Source organism: Rhinolophus ferrumequinum, chromosome 8, assembly GCF_004115265.2.
Source record: "Rhinolophus ferrumequinum isolate MPI-CBG mRhiFer1 chromosome 8, mRhiFer1_v1.p, whole genome shotgun sequence".
Taxonomy (NCBI): domain Eukaryota; kingdom Metazoa; phylum Chordata; class Mammalia; order Chiroptera; family Rhinolophidae; genus Rhinolophus; species Rhinolophus ferrumequinum.
The window spans coordinates 34,629,502-34,646,297 of NC_046291.1; the positions used below are offsets into that span (position 1 = coordinate 34,629,502).

Genomic DNA, 16,796 nt, shown 5'->3' on the forward strand with positions numbered 1-16,796 from the left:
CTAAGTGGATTTGTCTTTCCAAGTTGTTATTTGTTGCCCAAGTTGATGACAGCAGGAACTTTAGAATCATGCTTCTTAACAAGTCTGTATTCATTAACCACTTGCAGTCACACTTAAAAACAAAAATTAACAAAAGGAAAAAGAAAAAAAAAACCACTACTATTCAGTACTGGAGATTAAATAACCATGTGTAGTCTCTTGATATAAATTTGATTCCTTAAGAAGTCTAATTACTTTGTTGCCTTTTAAAAATAACTGTGTGTGTGTGTGTGTGTGTGTGTGTGTGTGTGTAATCCTGTGATTTTACTTATGGTTCCTCTGCTGCGAGGAAGATCTAGCGGCAAAAAGCCTTGTGTCCCCCATGAATGGTGGCTTTAATGCGGCAGAAAGGTCACAAACAGGCAGTCTGGTTCTTTGTTGATCTGGACTATCCATGGCTTCATTATAAGTGATTATCCTTTTGCGATCTTGCTTCTGCAAATTCCAAACAGATTCCATTTCTTTAGCGTGATATACAATAGCAGCCCTCAGGTCAAAAGAAACCCAGGTATCATTCCTTTCCAGGCCTCTCTGGTATCTCTGTTCTTTGGCGGAGCCTAACAAAGTGTGTGTAGGAGATGCCAGAGGATTTTGATTTTCTATCTCATAGTGCTTTGAGAGAAACACGAAAGCACCTTGACTATTGGTGTCTGCTTTTTGCAGGTCACCTGTATGACTGAGTTCCAAAGATAAGTCTCCACATTTACTAGTAGTCCCAGATTTTAGAATGCTACCCAGAACTTGAGGGCTAGTCCGTTCTTCCAGCTCATAAGCCTTGGGAAACACAGGATGCTCAGTTCCTGAGGGGATTATTTCAGCAGCCTATGAAACCAAAGTGGCAGGATATTCCCCGTGAAGTGTCATCTCCTTCACTTTATGATCTGATGACTTCCCAATAACAGTCTCAGGGCCAACACTGGGCTCATTTATAAATGGTAAACCCTATTGATTCTGGAAGAGATCCCCCAGGTTTTGCTGATCTGTCTGCGAGGGTAGATCCACTTGTGCTGTGCTCAACAGCACAGTTTGCAGATTTGATGGGTAGATTAAAAAGCGAGACTTAATTTGTTCAACAGGTGCTGAAGTCACACTCATGTTCTGGAGAACTGAATCAGTCCCAGAAGAGATGGGTGTTAGCGTATTAAGCAGTAGTTGGCAGTGGCTGACCCCCTGGAGAATATATACTTGCATCAGTCCCTGCTAAAACAGGCCCATTAGAAAAGTTGGCCAAAGTAACAGATTTCAATGCTGACGTATGGACCTGTGATAACCAACTTGAAGACTGGGTCAGTAGATGATGAAGATGATGAAGACAAAGATGGTGACACAGAAGAGATCTGTACACTTTTGTTGAGGTTTTCCTTAACTTTGCTTGCATAACTTATTTTAGGAATGATTTTAGCACTGCTATTGTCCACTGGAAAAACCGGGGGTGGTTTAAATAGGGTCCATGAGTCCTCTTTGGAGGCAACAGCAGAAGTATGCTTTCCTTTGGGCCGATCATCAAACCTTTTGCTGCTCACACCAGGTTTAATATCAGAGCTTTTCCGCAGCATATCACCCACAGCAGGTTTTCCTCGACTTGTTCCTCCAGGCCCAGTTTCATACTTCCAAATGGGCTTCGAACCATCCACTCAATTTCCCTTTTGTTCACTGTAGTCAGGCTTGAAAGTTTTAAGTCCCTGTTTTAAGGTTGGGACACTGGTCTCTTGCATTATTTTGTCCTGCACTAAGTTAAGGTTTTCACAACTATTGACACTACTGTGCCTAGCTTTCCGTTTTTTTTAGGAGTGGTACATCCGCTCTCAGATCTACTTCCATCATTATCTGCTTCTATGCCCATGTAACCATTAGTAACATAGCCAGAATTATTTGTTACAACATCATTGGAATGCTACAGCATCACTCTTATCTACAGACTGGTTCTCTCCAGATTTATTTCCATAAGACTTTCCATTCTTTTTGTCTATGCTGTTTTTCTGAATGAAATTCCTAGTTTTAATTCCTGCTTTCCCAAAGGTGCTGGCCTTGACTGCTTCAGATTAGTGTCGACAACTTGTTGTTGCCATTCAGGACCCTGGAAATAGGGTTGGTAGCTTCATCAGAACTGAGGTTCTTTGAAGATACTTCTCTTTCTCCAGCTTTACCATTTAGTTCATCATTTCGTGTGCTCAATAGCCACATGTATCTAATGGTTACCGTATTTAATAATGCAAATATAAAACAATTTCATCATCACAGAAAGTACTATGGGGTAGCACTTTTATAGAGCTTGCAACCTTTCTAGTAGGTGTCTAGTTGACTTGTCAAGTGCCTTAAACACTTAACTGTATATGTTTTTCTTCCTTCTCCCAAGAGGGCAAAGAGGGATATATACACAGCTTCAATAGGCACTCTAGTTTCCCCAAATTTTCCAAGAATAGGTTTAATAGTTTCTCTGGATTAAAAATTCAGAGAGCACAATAAACTTCTATTCTTTTCACTATGGCATCCATTAAGAAAATAATAGTTAGCATTTATTGTTCATGTTCTATATGCCGGGTACTTGACATGCATTATATCTCATTTAACCCTCACAGAGGCACCTCACATGGTTTATATACTATTATCTCGATTTTGCAAACAAGGCCACTGAGGCTCAGAAAATGTGAGTGACATGTCCAAGAATATATGATAAGTGGCCAAGACAGATTTGAACGTGAATTTTTCTAATTCTGAGGACCATGCTTTAGGTCACACTGTGCTGTAACAACTGAGTTATAGCAAAGCAGTTAGCAATAAATGTAAGTTGGTTCACATCATCTGAAATTCTATTGAAGGTAATTTCTTCATCTCTATAAAGTCTTCTGCTTTGATACTTTCTTTCCTCACGGTCTTGGGAATGGCTACCACAATGCAAAATTCAGACAGATTTAATCTTTGTAGGATGAAGCACTCATTCATTTACAGAGTTCCAGAACATTACCAATACTTTTCCTGTTCCACATACTATTAGGTTGGTGCAAAAGTAATTGCGGTTTTTGCAATTATTTTTAACCTTTTCAACTGCAATAACTTTTGCACCAACCTAATATTTGTTTTTTTTACCTTCAGTTTAAAATACAGACATGCACCTAAATACTTCTTTCTAGTAACACAACATGGCAAGTGCTGGGACTCTATAGCTCTACGATGCATACTGTACTAAAGTATAGATAATATGCTTGCTTCTGATAATAAGGCTGTTTTTCACTCTCAGAGAAATAATCAAATTCTTTTGTTGGTTGAAGCTTTGTGTTCCAACTTCCTTAACTGTCCTTAACAATCTGTTTTTTAGTTCTTTTAGGATGCTGCAGAATTCTTTAAAAACAAAATGGATTTTTCTTCTAATAACCACCATAATTTTAAAAAACATGCCTTTGTGGTGAATTTGTTGCCTCTCACGGGCCTGGCAAACTGAAATTTAAATGACCCTTTTGCCCTTATTATTGCAGCTGTCAGCATCCAATTTTATACAGAAAGTGTAAAGGAAAGGGAATTTAAACCAGAAATTTTTATTGAGGCACACACAACTTCAGCAGCTGCTATTACAGTATCATCAAATACTACAACTGACAAAGACCCATGGGATCTATTTTCTAATTCGGTCTTGAAGGAAATTTACAATAGCGAATCTCTATGGCAGTTGAGGTTGGCTAAGATTTAGATGACCCATTTCCCCTATCTAATGAATTCAGGCCTTGCAAACTTTGCACAAGCTTTAAACTGACAAAATATCAAGAGAGTTGATGTGAAATTGAAAGACAGCTGGCACAGACTCAGAGTCTCTTGAGTTTTGCTTGGAAGCTGCAAACTTTCACAGCTGCAAGCCTGTCAAAATGAAGATTCCAGCATAAAGATGGTCAAAATATTGCTATTAGATGAAAAACTTTATGCCTAAAGCCTTTACTCTATGGACAGGATTCTTCATTTTAAAAAAGAATGAACATGACATTTTTGCATTTATCTCCATTTTGCTAAGATGAAATAAGTGAGAATGTTTCCATCTCCTTCAATTTAGGCTTAAAAAAAATCCAATTACAATTAAATTTGAACGGTGTGTTTTTTAAAACATTTAGGATAGAATCTTATTCCTGGAAATAAAATCAATTTGATGTGGTTTCCTTTTTCAAGCTATCTCTTTCCGATATTTTTGGTCTTGGCAAGTCACGAGGATAATTAAACATTTTTTTTATTATGTGGTTAGAAAGTCATCAGGGTGTTTCTAGGTAAGAGCACACAACAAATTATTAGGTAGAGAAACAAAGCTTGCTAGGTGTGGTGTTTTCAGGCAATAAACTCTATCATCAATGATAATTTTTATACATCTCTTTTAAGCAAAGCAACCCCAAGCGAATGGCATTTAGGGCACAAGTGAAGTTTGCTGATGGGAAGATACTTCAATGTTAAAAGTACAGTTTCTTGAATAGTAATTACAAGGCTTATCATATTTATGAGAACTTAAAATTTTGGCTACATTTTCAAAGGATCCCAGTCATGGCCTTTCCACATAGCCAATTATAAAACGCTTTTCAGACAATTAAAATTATATCACGGGTTGGCCATTTATATTTGAGAAATAGGATTAAACTCATGCCAATAGTGAAATCCCACTGAATAGAATGGAATATGTAAAATATAATGCACAACTGAGAAAATAGGGGATAAAGTCATTTATGACTACAATGTTAGTATGTTGTTTAAAATGCAATATATATATATGTGTGTGTGTGTGTGTATATGTATATATATATGCATAGGTAGTTCAAAATCATTCTAGGAGTCGTTTTATTCTAGAAGTCATAAGTCTCATTTGACTATTGACATCTAAAAGAAATAAACCCCTTTTCAATCCTATTATGTAAAATGAGAATCATAAAGTACATTTAGTTCATTTTTAATTCATGTGCTACTTGTCAACATCTTCATTTTGAAAATGATTTTACTTTTTGTAATTACATGGCTTTTTTGGGATATAAAATAAAATGTTAAGCATATCAAAGCATTAAAATGAAAATAGATTTGTAGACTAACTATGGAGTCCTGAACATTACTGGAGACTCAAGTGAAGAGCATGAAAACTTTCTTTCCTTACCCAGCAGGACCAATCTCTTTTTTATTGCTTCATGCCTGTGCTAATCTCTGCTATAGTACTTCTCAAGTGTATTGAAATTACTGTATATGTGCCTTCTTCCTGAGGGTAATAAGCTCCTTGAGATTATGAGCCAGGTCTTATTCCTGTCTTGAGCATGGCTGATCCAGAAATTCAGTGATGTGGTCAAGAAATTCAATGATGTGATCTTTCTTCCTTTAGCTCTGTTTTCCATCCTGATGACTTCATCCTAAGCTTGATTCTTCTTGTAGTTATAGGATCATTTCCCATTTAGCATGAAGGCTGTATTTATTCTCATTTAAGTCCTTTGGTGGGGGGCGGGGAGAGAGGGGGGGGGGGAGAGAGAGAGGAAGACAGAGAGAGAGAGAGAGAGAGAGAGAGAGAGAGAGAGAAGCTTTTCTTCAATAGGGGAACAATAATACTTCTCTATATTCTGATGCAATTGTTTAGGTCCAACTCTGGATCAGTAACTGTCACCAGGGGAATACCACGTACTGATTGGCTTAGGCTAGAGTTCCTTAACCAATCTTGGGTGAAGGAGAGAGGATATTATAATTGCTTTGAGTAATCAGGGCCCTCCACTAGAGATGGAATCAGTTCCTCAAACTGCATTGAAACTTTATTGGGAGAGTGGTAAAATATTTGTTGGTCCGTTGCCTGTAATGGCCACTGCACAGGTTTTCAGTATGGAGCATTTCTCAAGATTATTTGAACAGGAGCTCTTTGTTCTTAGAGTAGATAGTTGACAAAATGCTGATCTACAAGATCAAGTTCAATCCCTTATTATATTACAGCATGAAAAGCTTTTATGACATGGCCCCTGACTTCCAATTACTGGTTCTGTAGTCATGTCAAAATTATGCTATAACGATAACAAATTTATTGCCTTTTCTGCATCTCTCCATGATTAAATATTTCAAGGCTTTTATATTTGTCTTCTTGGTTACCAAGTTTTTTTTAACTCTGATCGCCTTCTCATCCTTCAAATTTTAGATCTAACACCCTCTCTCCTGAAGTCTTCCCTTTCTTTATACTGTTCTAGCATATTGAACATAATTCTTTTATTTATTCTCCACATACCCTTTTAATTATTTATTAACAGGTTTCTTGATTTTGAATGACTTGAAGGGAAGGTCTGTGTCTATACCTTAGCAGTCACAGAACTTGGTGGCGGATTGGTTTCAAATAGCTGTTCAATTGAATTGTTCATTTAGTATGTTTTTGAAAATTTAATATCAATACTATATTTCCATACCTTTGTGTGCTCAGAAATATTATTAAATGTTTCACTAGTTAACTACACATTCTTTATCTGATGGCTTGAGTAGTAGTTCCTGAAATCAATCTCAGAATCTGAGACATAAATTCATTTTTATGATTCATGCTGCCTAATTTCAAAGTTCAAAAATCATAAAATTAGATGCATACTTTTTGCAGGCACTATTTGCAAAAGTTTCGATACAAACAGGCAGGACTGAGAACACTTTCATGAGGAATGTCTACATAGTTGAAATATCCTTCTAAAGTATGCAAGTATCTGCTTCTTTATATAACAAAACTTCAAAAGTGCATTCAGGAGCTATTTAATATACGTATGCTAATTTATAAATGTAGAAGAACCTGCAATTAATTGGTTTTTAGAGTGTCAAAGGCTTAAAATTACTTAGGTGAATTGCAGATGTAATAAAAATTTTTAAAAGTTCACTAGGCCTTTTATATTATATAGTCATTACTAGGTGAAAGGAACATTTTGAATAGTTTATGTCTCTAAAAGTACATAAAGAATTTATTTTGCTCTTATATGAGTTTGCTTGTAGAAGATGTCTGTTTGTTTACTTACTTGTGCAAGCTAGCATCCATTTCTCCTTCTCTTCTTAACGCTTCCCAATTTCAAGAAATTACATCTCCCACATTGTGAGTAACCTTGGTCAAAGGACCTTTAATTCTTCTAGCTGGGTAACCAAGGTAGGCTAATTAGAATCTCTCCAGACTTAATCTAGACAGGAAAGCAATTAGAGTGGATTTATACCAGTGGTGTTCCCAGGGCAAACGGCCCATTCATTCTTGCTACCCAGACTGGAGATATTCTGGATCCTGTCTTCTCAGGCTCAGGTGTCTGTTTGGGTTTCCCCATGTTCTTCCTTTAACTTCCCTTCCTGCTTAAGTTAGACAGTTTCTGTTGCTTATCAACAAAGAACCCTAACTGATATAGTAGTCAAGGTATCCCACTCCTGATTTGTTTTCAGCCACATTTCCAAATTACATCTTTGTCAAATTTGTTCTTTTTGCTTCATTTGGATTTTACTGCTTCTCATCTGGGAAAAATGCCATGAATCAAGTAAGCACAATTCTTTTTATTAGTTGCCAAATGAAATAAGTTTTTAAAAGCTGAGTCTTGTCATGTTCAATCACTTTTCTGTAGCCCTTCCAAACACTTATAACAAATACAAGCTGCCTGTTAAGAGGTGTATTAGCCATCTCTTTGCAAATCATGTATATAGCTTAGGAAAGAGAGTTTTACTCCTCATCACTGAGATAGTTTTCTTACAGTTTAGAAATGCTTTTATAGGAATCAACTTTCCAAAACTGGGAAATCTATTTCTTGTGTTTCTGAGGAAAAACACAATAAAAGAGAGATGTTTGCCTGATGCATTCTCATTCTCTGAAAGAAGTGCAATCTATCCTTACTGATTTCTTTTTGGGAAACTTGTATCAGCAGAAATCATGAAGTTTTATTTTATTTTGGGGTATAGACAGATGTTTAAAATCCAGGGATAAAGAAAAAAAGTATAATTGTATATCTCCTAGAATTTTTACAATGTATAGCAAGGGCTTGAACTCTATCATAGTGAAGAGATATGAACATTATTTAGATGAAGGTTAAAAGATAGAAATGCTATTCTGAGTAAAATGTCTATAATAATTGAAATGTTGAGCCACAGAGGCAAGTCAGTGCTTCACCAGGTACCCTCCGAAAATCTTTTTGTAGACTTTAAAATACAAATGCCTTTAGAATGTCAAATTTATAGTTATTCAAAGGAAAGAAAACCCTTCTAGAATATTAAATGGACTTATAAAGGGAACATTTTTGGCTGAAAGGAGATCAAATATTTTCTTTTATCAAAAGCTCTGTTCATTATTGCAAGTGAAAAGATCATGGAACAGCTGCGTAAGACGACAAAGGGACTATGGTAGCTTGAGTTAATGATAGTGCACAGCCAATTTTGTCTTCTGCTTTTGTACTTGTTTTATGAAAGTTCTCAGCATTGGTTTTCTTTTATACTCTCCTTTTTTGGTGATTATAGAACTTGATTATTATGGGTTTGAAAATTGTAGAGGTTTTTCCCACATTACATCTAACTTTTTGAGTTAAGATTATACACTGATGAAAAAAGAAGGCAAATGAAACTGTAAGATGTAAAATATACATATGTGACGTGCTTTTTTCCCCCGCCTCTCTTAAGAAATGTTGCAAGAACCAGGATGAAGGATATCTGGGAAAATATGTTTAGGAGGAGTATATTCTTTTCCTGGGGCTGCCATAACAAAGCACCACATTGCTTAAACTACAGAAATGTATTGTTTGATAGCTCTGGAGGCTACAAATTTTAAATCAAAGGATCAGCCAAGTTGGTTACTTCTGAGGGCTGTGAGAGAAAGATTTGTTCCAGGCCTCTCTCCTTGGCTAATAGAGGACCATCCTCTCCGTGTGTTTCCACAAAACATTCTCCCAGCGTGCATGTCTATCTCCAAATTTCCCTTTTCCTAGGACAAACCATATCAGATTAGGGCCCATCCTAATGACCTCATTTTAACCTGATTACCAACTAAGGTCACAGTCTGAGGTAGTGGGGGTTAGGGCTTCAATATATGAATTTGGGGGGCACACAATTCAGTGCATAATAAGAAACAATAGGATGCTTAAAAGGAAGAATACAAACAAGTTTTTGCACAGGATAGACGAGAAGAAAGGTTCTTTTCCGCATGCAGTTTCTTGTGAATCTAGGCAGTAAGGGGTTTGCTGCTGAGGGTTTTTTTCTTGTGGTCCTTTGACTTTGCTCACATTAAAAATTAGAAATGCTTTGCGTCTTTCTGGATTTATGCACTATGGAAATTTGTCTCTATTTTTGTACTAATTCGGCAATGATCATAGAATGGAAATAGATCATGTTAATTTATTTTGTGTTAACTCAAGTCTTCAACAAGAAGCAATGATCACACTGGCAGTCATGTGAAGTACTATACATTTAAGTAATCTGCACGTACAGAGAATTCTCTTCTATTGACTTTTGTTCTTTTAGTCTGTCTCATTTCACAATTAACCTTTTTGACTTGGTTTAGTCAGATATTCTGGTATGGGTTTGTTCTTTGTTGTGTTAAAAATAATAATAATTGTAACAAGCCAAAATGGAGTTACTTTTCTTGAGCCATGTCACCAAACCCAAAATTTAATAACTAACCTAATTGTAGTTTTGGTCTCTCCCAGGAGTGGAATTTTAAACCAATCAGTCTGGAATTTCCTGATCAACACTAGTGAGATAATTTGCCTGATAAGACCCCCTACCTACCCCTAAGGGAACGTATCCTCACTTAAAACAATCCACTCTTTTAACTTCTTAGTCCCACTTTTTTCTGCCTATTAAACCTTCAATTTTGTACAACTCATCTTCGCCCTTCTAGTTGCTAGAGGGGGTGCTGCCTGATTCATGAATCACTTAATTAATTAGATCTTCAAATTTACTTAGTTAATTTTGTTCTTTTTTTTAATTTAAAAAAGTGTTTATTTATTTATTTATTTTTATTTTTGGAAGGGGAACAGGACCTTACTGGGGAACAGTGTGTACTTCCAGGACTTTTTCCAGAACTTTTTCCAAGTCAAGTTGTGGTTCTTTCAGTCTTAGTTGTGGAGGGCTCAGCTCAGCTCCAGGTCCAGTTGCTGTTGTTAGTTGCAGGGGGCACAGCCCACCATCCCTTGCAGGAGTTGAACTGACAACCTTGTGTTTGAGAGGACACGCTCCAACCAACTGAGCCATCTGGCACTGGCCCGTGTGGGAATGGAACCGGCAGCCTTCAGCGTTAGGAGCACGAAGCTCCAACCGCCCAAGCTACCAGGCCAGCCCTAATTTTGTTCTTTAACACTTGTAACTGTCTTGAGAATTATCAAAATGAGGTTTCCTTAGTGATGAAAGTAGAAAATCTTCTGTTTGTAACTGCTGCTTTTATATTTTTGTTGATTGGCTAAACAACGAAGAAGACAAGTGCTGATTAAAATTCAAAGAAAGGTGGATTCACTGTACAGCTTCTGGGAAGGAGGATCCAGAGAATATCCCACTCAGTGTTCCATGGCTGGTAGTTCCCGGATAATCTTCTCCAGGGGTCCTTCTCTGGGTTTTGTTTCTGTGATACGTGTGGCCAGCTACAACTCCTTGACTAGACCATTGGTTTAATTTGTAGTCAGCAGGTTATTTGCACAATGAATGAAGCTTTTTAAAAGTTACTAAATGAGACTCACCCTTTGCTAAGGTCATTTTAGTATAAACAATTATTTACTGAGTATTTACTGCATGCTAGGCATTGTGCTAATGATGAGCAAAACACTGACTCTGCCTCTCAAGAAGCTCACAGTTCAATAGGTGAGACAAACTCAAACACAGGACACGATAGTAAAGTGAGATAAAGACTGTAAGAGGGACAGGCACTGGAGTCCAAGGAGCAGACTTCTCAGGAAAGTCTTGACTGATGAGTTGGAATATATCAGCTCTTGTTTGGAATGGGAGGGAGTTAATGAGGGAAAGACTTTTGAGTAGTGCAAACAGATTAGGTAAAAGTCCAGAAACATGAAGACAGGTGTTCTGGAGGAGAAAAAGAATAGCAAGGTTATGAGCTGGAGAACAGCACAGAAAGTGGTAGGTGAGCAGGGATCAGATCATGTCTCCTGTACATTGTAGATTTAGAGATAGAAGATCTGGATCACTGTTGTGGGGGAAGAAAAAATAATTTTCTCCTTCTAAGTTCTTCTGGCTGATCTAATAATCAAAATTGACATGAGATCAACAGGAGAAAATAACCACATTTATTACATGTGTACATATGGGGTGTTCCATAAGAATATGAGATAGGAGGACAAATAGGGCAGTAGACGCATGCCATCTAGACAAAGGAGAGGGAAGCAGGGGTCTGGAACTTCAAAGGGAAAGTAGGCAATTCATAGTGTCATGCAGGGTGTCATGCGGGGTGTCAACTGATGGCCATCCAATCACAGTTGATGGCCATTTACTACCTGAGCAGCACCTTTCCACGTGAGGCCAAGAGCCTGGAAACTGCACTCCTGGCTCGGTCCCCACACATAGGTAGATGAAAAAACATTTTGTAAACAAATTCTTGCTGGGCCACCCAGAAACAATGAGACACAGAGAGTCTAACAAACAGATTTTGCTTAGTTCCTTCCTGTCTGCTACACTTAGTTTATATTATGCTAAGTTGATAGCTCTCTTCCTTTAAGCAGGTTTTTCTATCTGAACTCCTTCAAGCAAAGGGGGAGGTTCAAAGGCTTTTTTTGAGTCTTTTGTTTCTTAAAAGTAACCAGCTTAAAAAAAAACCAATATTCCAAAAGGCACATTTTGGGGTGGCAAAAACTCTGCTTCCCATAATCACCTAGTCTCTCTTTCTGAGTAGTGGTTTGATCTTGCGTAAGGCATTGAAAAACATATGACCCTTAGCTTTCCAAACATGGCACAGAAAAGAAGAGAGACATTGAATGTGAGACAGCATGTGGGCCAGGACAATGGACTTCTCAGAGGCACCTGTTTGCATTGACAGCTGTGAACCTGATGGCTCCCTCTCAACACTTGGAAAGACTTCAGACTGAGTAGCATAGCCAAAGGAAGAGGTAGTGCACAGAAAAGACTGAAATTAAATTTCTTCTTTCTTTTGGCAGTCAGACAGAATGGGGATCTGTAATAATAAGAAATATGTATTTGGTTTTTGTCTCCATTTCTGGCACAAAATTCCTAAAACCTTTGGAATTTCCTAGCATTCAGAGCAATTAGAGCATCCTTGTTATAATATTTGGTCTTTTGTCCTCTATTCTTAAAATAGTTCCAGAGCCATAAAGTAAAAAGAATGTTGTTATTCATAATAAGCCCCTTTCAACTATACCTGAGTTTATGAATGACTTTTGTAAAGCCCCTAAGGACAGTAACTGGTTGCTAGGGGAACCAACCAGGTGATTAGAAGGTTGGAGCTTTCAGTCCCACCCCTCAATTTCTGGGGGAGGAGAAGGGCTGGAGGTTGAATCAATCACCAATAGCTAATGATTTAATCAATTGTGCCTATATACTAAGCCTCCACAAAAACCCAGAAGTATGGGGTTCAGAGAGTTTCTGCGTTGGTGAAAATATGAAGGTGCTAGGAGGGTGGTATGACTTGAAGCTCTGTACCCCTTCTACACCTTGTGCTGATACAGGTTAGCTAGCGTGTCCCTAGGTAGACAGGGAGGTCCCTGGCGGAATAAACAAAGACAGCCATATCCTAAAACTTCAGGTTTTGAAATCACTGCTTTGCTCCAGGACATAATGTAACAAGACCTTGAGGTTAATCATAAAATTCATTTTGGCCTGACAAATCGAGCAGATCTGATAGATAAAGAATAGGTTACTTTGCTAATTCCTTTAGGATGGACAAACAGAACAAACCTGGTAGACGAATTTCACTATAAGGCACCAGTTCCCTTCTTCAGACAAGTTCCCTTCTTCAAACAGTTCCCTTCTCCAAAGAGCTCCCTTTCCCCAAACAGGCAAAGGGAAGGTATAAAAGTAGGAGCTTTTGCCTCAGTCATGGGGCACTCCCCATTCAGGACCCCCTCCCGCTTGGGAGCTGCAACCTCTTCTCTTGCCTCTAATAAACTATCTTCTTTTGAAGACTTTTTGCCTCTCCCTGGTCCGTGTTTCCATTCTTTGGCTTCACGAGACAAGATCCCGGCCCACACTCAGAAACTGCTAGCAGATCCAACATCATTTGGGGAATCACAGGAAAATATTCCTACATCAGTGCTAGGCATGTCTTTCAGTGGGCTATTCCTGATTTGTGTATTTTTTTTTTTAATAAGAAACGGGTAATCTAGTAAATAAATTGTTTTCCTGAGTTCGGTGAGCTGCTCTGGGAAATTAATTAGACCGGAGGACAGGGATGTGAGAACCTCCAATTTATAATCAGTCAGTCAGAAGCACAGGTATCAACCTGGATTTGGCAATTGTCATGGGGGTGGAGTGGACAGTCTTGTGGGACTTATTAAAGAAAAAGAAACAACAGACTGAATGTGCCCCCAGGACAGCAAACCAGAACTTAATTGTAGTTTCAACCCCTCCCAGGAATGTGACCTTAAACCAATCTGTCTGGAATTTTCTCATCAACACTGCCTGGTAAAAACTCCTGCTGTCCATTCCCCAAAGGCAGGTAACCTTGACTGAAATCCATTTTTTTTTTTTTTTTTTGATAGTAACTTTCTTGTCCTGCTCACTTTCCTGTTAGAAACCTTCCATTTTGTACTGCCTCTTGGAGCACTTCTCTGATTCCTCTATGGCAGGCTGCCCCAATTCGTGACTTGTTTATTAAAGCCAATTAGATCTTCAAATTTCTTCAGTTGAGTTTTATTTTTTAGCATACAGAAAACTTCACCTGTAGGATCTGATGCTTCAGGTACATAGCGTCAGAATTGAATTAAATTTTAGGACACACAGCTGGTGTCACAGAATTGCTTGATGTGTGGAAAACCCGCACATCTGGTGTCAGAAGTAAAGTAGTTTTGGAGTATTGAAAGCAGAGGATACACATGGGGGAAGTGTTTTTTTCCTTAGAGGATCTTCGACTCAAAAATTATATTTAATTGTAAAAAAATAAAAAAAAAATGAATATCTCTAGCTCACCGAAGTGTCTCACGTTCCCTAGAAGTTGAAAAACACGCAGTGGTGTGTTCTTGAGCTGGCTCACACTGGTTCATGAGGGCCAGTTGTTAACTTTTCAGGTATTTTGTTAGTTGGTTGTTAAACACAGCCATTATGAAATGTCATTGGAAGAACATCCAAACCCATAAAGAATCTTTATAAAAATTTATTTGAGCCAAACATGAAATGCCTGGAAGTAAGATCTCAACAGACTGAGAAAAATGCTTCTAGATAGAAGTTTTCAATTTCTTTTATGCATGTTGAATTAAGGAGGGAACATAAAGAATATTACATGTAGGGGAGAAAGCAAGACAGGAATTGGATTACAAAATAGTTAAGATTATGTGCTCTTTTGAGGGTGGTTTCATTTCTGAGGGGTCTGGAAAGAGGCATTTGAAGGGTGTGTTAACCTAGATGCACAGAAACCATGAACAGGGCTTGCTTAAAGCAAAGATAAACCTTTTACTAAAGAAGGTATATGCCTGAGGCATGACTACTCACTACGACCTGCCGAGTTAGACATTTATGATCAGATCACACTGTGAGGTTACTTTCCATAGAATCCCTTTTTCACCCACAGAAATATTAAATAACATCAACTTACAATTAAATACCTTATGTTAAAACACAAAGTAATAAATTTCTCCAAAGGAATTTCTTCCTATTTCACTGTTACCTATACTCTTAATATATTTATTTTATGTGTCTAGTATGACGGAAATACTATAAAATGGTGTTTTGCTTCACATCTCTACCCAAGATGGTTTTCAGTGATATTACATAGGTAGCTTGAAATTGGCCATAGCTGAAATAGTTACACCATGGGAATCAGCAAATGCTGAATATCAGAAATTTTATTTCTTTTTTTTCTCTTTTCTTTGTGTGGACAAAAAAACCCGGGGGGTTCTATGGAAAGTAACCTCACAGGGGATCGGATCATAAATTCCTAACGGCACAGACTATGGTGTGTGGTCACTCCCCAGGCCTATCACTTTAGTGCCAGCCCTGTCCATTGTTCTTGTCCATCTAGTTTAACACACCTTTGAAATACTAGAAGTAATACCCTTTGAACCAGGATACTAACCCTTAAGAGAGCACACAATCTTGTTCACTATCCTGTAATCCGATTCCCATCTTGCTTTAGCCAGTTTTGCTTATATCCCATTCTTAATTTCCACTGAATAAAAGAAGCTGCACAATTGTTATTCTATGGAGTGTTTGAGATCTTGCTCCCTGGCATATGTTGTCAGTTTGTCCCAAATATACTCTGATAAAAATTCTCTACACGTTTGGATATTTCTTACATCAACATTTCCTTTTTTTTATTCTTCCTTTCCTTTCTTCTCTCCTTCCCTGCCTTCTCTACCTCCCCATTTCCCCTCTTTCTTTCTATAAACATTTAGCAGCATACCAGTGACAAGGAAGAATAAGAATGACAAAAAAAAGGCTTTGCACATGTTGCCGAGTGTTTTTTGACTTTTCTATTTTTCTCTTTTTTTTCTTTGCTATAGTATTATACTCTTATGGAAGTTTTCTCTGATATTTTCTAGTTTTTGTATGATCCTTTCTGTTCACAAACCTCTTGAATCTCTTCTATATTGTCACTCCATCTGTTTTCACCATCTGCTGTCTTTAAGTACTTGAATCGCTGCTCAAAATGTCATTTTGTGGCAGTGTATCCTTAATCAAGTTAACTTGGAGCCTTCATTTTCTCTTTCGTAAAATGGGAGGATTTTTACCTCCTTCACAGAGCTTATTCTAAGATTTAAAAATATTTTTTAATTAAATTTATTGAGGTGACATTGGTTAGTATAATTACATAGGTTTCAAGTGTACATTTCTATAATACATCATCTGTATATTGCATTGTGTATTCACCACCTAGAGTCAGTTCTTCTTCCATCACCATATATTTGACCCCCTTTACTCTGTTCTACTATCTTCCTCCCTTCTTACCCGCTGGTAACCAACCACTAAACTATTGTCTGTGTCTATGAGTTTTTGTTTCTTTATTTGTCTTGTTCCTTTGTTGCTTTCAGTTTTATATCCCACATATGAGTGAAATCATATGGTTCTCAACTTTTTCTGTCTTATTTCGCTTAACATGATAATTCCAAGGTTCATCCATGATGTCGCAAATGGCAGTATTTCATCTTTTCTGATGGCCAAGAAATATTCCATTGTATATATGTACCACATCTTCTTTATCCAATTGTCTATCAAAGGACACCATGGTTATTTCCATGTCTTGGCCACTGTGAATAATGCTGCGATGGACATAGGGGTACCTATATCTTTATGGATAAATGTTTTTGGATTTTGTGGGTAGATACCCAGAAGAGGGATTGCTGGGTTGTATGGTAAGTCTGTTGTTAATTTTTTGAGGAACCTCCATACTGCTTTCCACAGTGACTATACCAATTTACATTCCTTTTTCTCCACAGCCTCTCCAACACTTGTTATTACTTGTCTTATTGATGATAGCCATTCTAACAGGTGTGAGGTGGTATCTCATTGTGGTTTTGATTTGCATTTTCCTAATAGCTAGTAAAGTTGAGCATTTTTTCATATATTATTTGCCGTTTGTATGTCATCTTGGAAGAAGTGTCTGTTCAGTTCCTCTGCCCATTTTTTAATTGGATTGTTTGCTTTTTTGTCAGTGAGTTTATGAGTTCTTTATATAT

At 37.6% G+C, this 16,796-nt stretch overlaps 1 pseudogene; it reads right to left on the bottom strand.

Annotated features, from left to right (window-relative positions):
• Positions 1-303: 303 nt before the first annotated feature.
• Positions 304-2,223, bottom strand: LOC117025535 (nuclear fragile X mental retardation-interacting protein 2-like; annotated as a pseudogene).
• Positions 2,224-16,796: the final 14,573 nt, after the last annotated feature.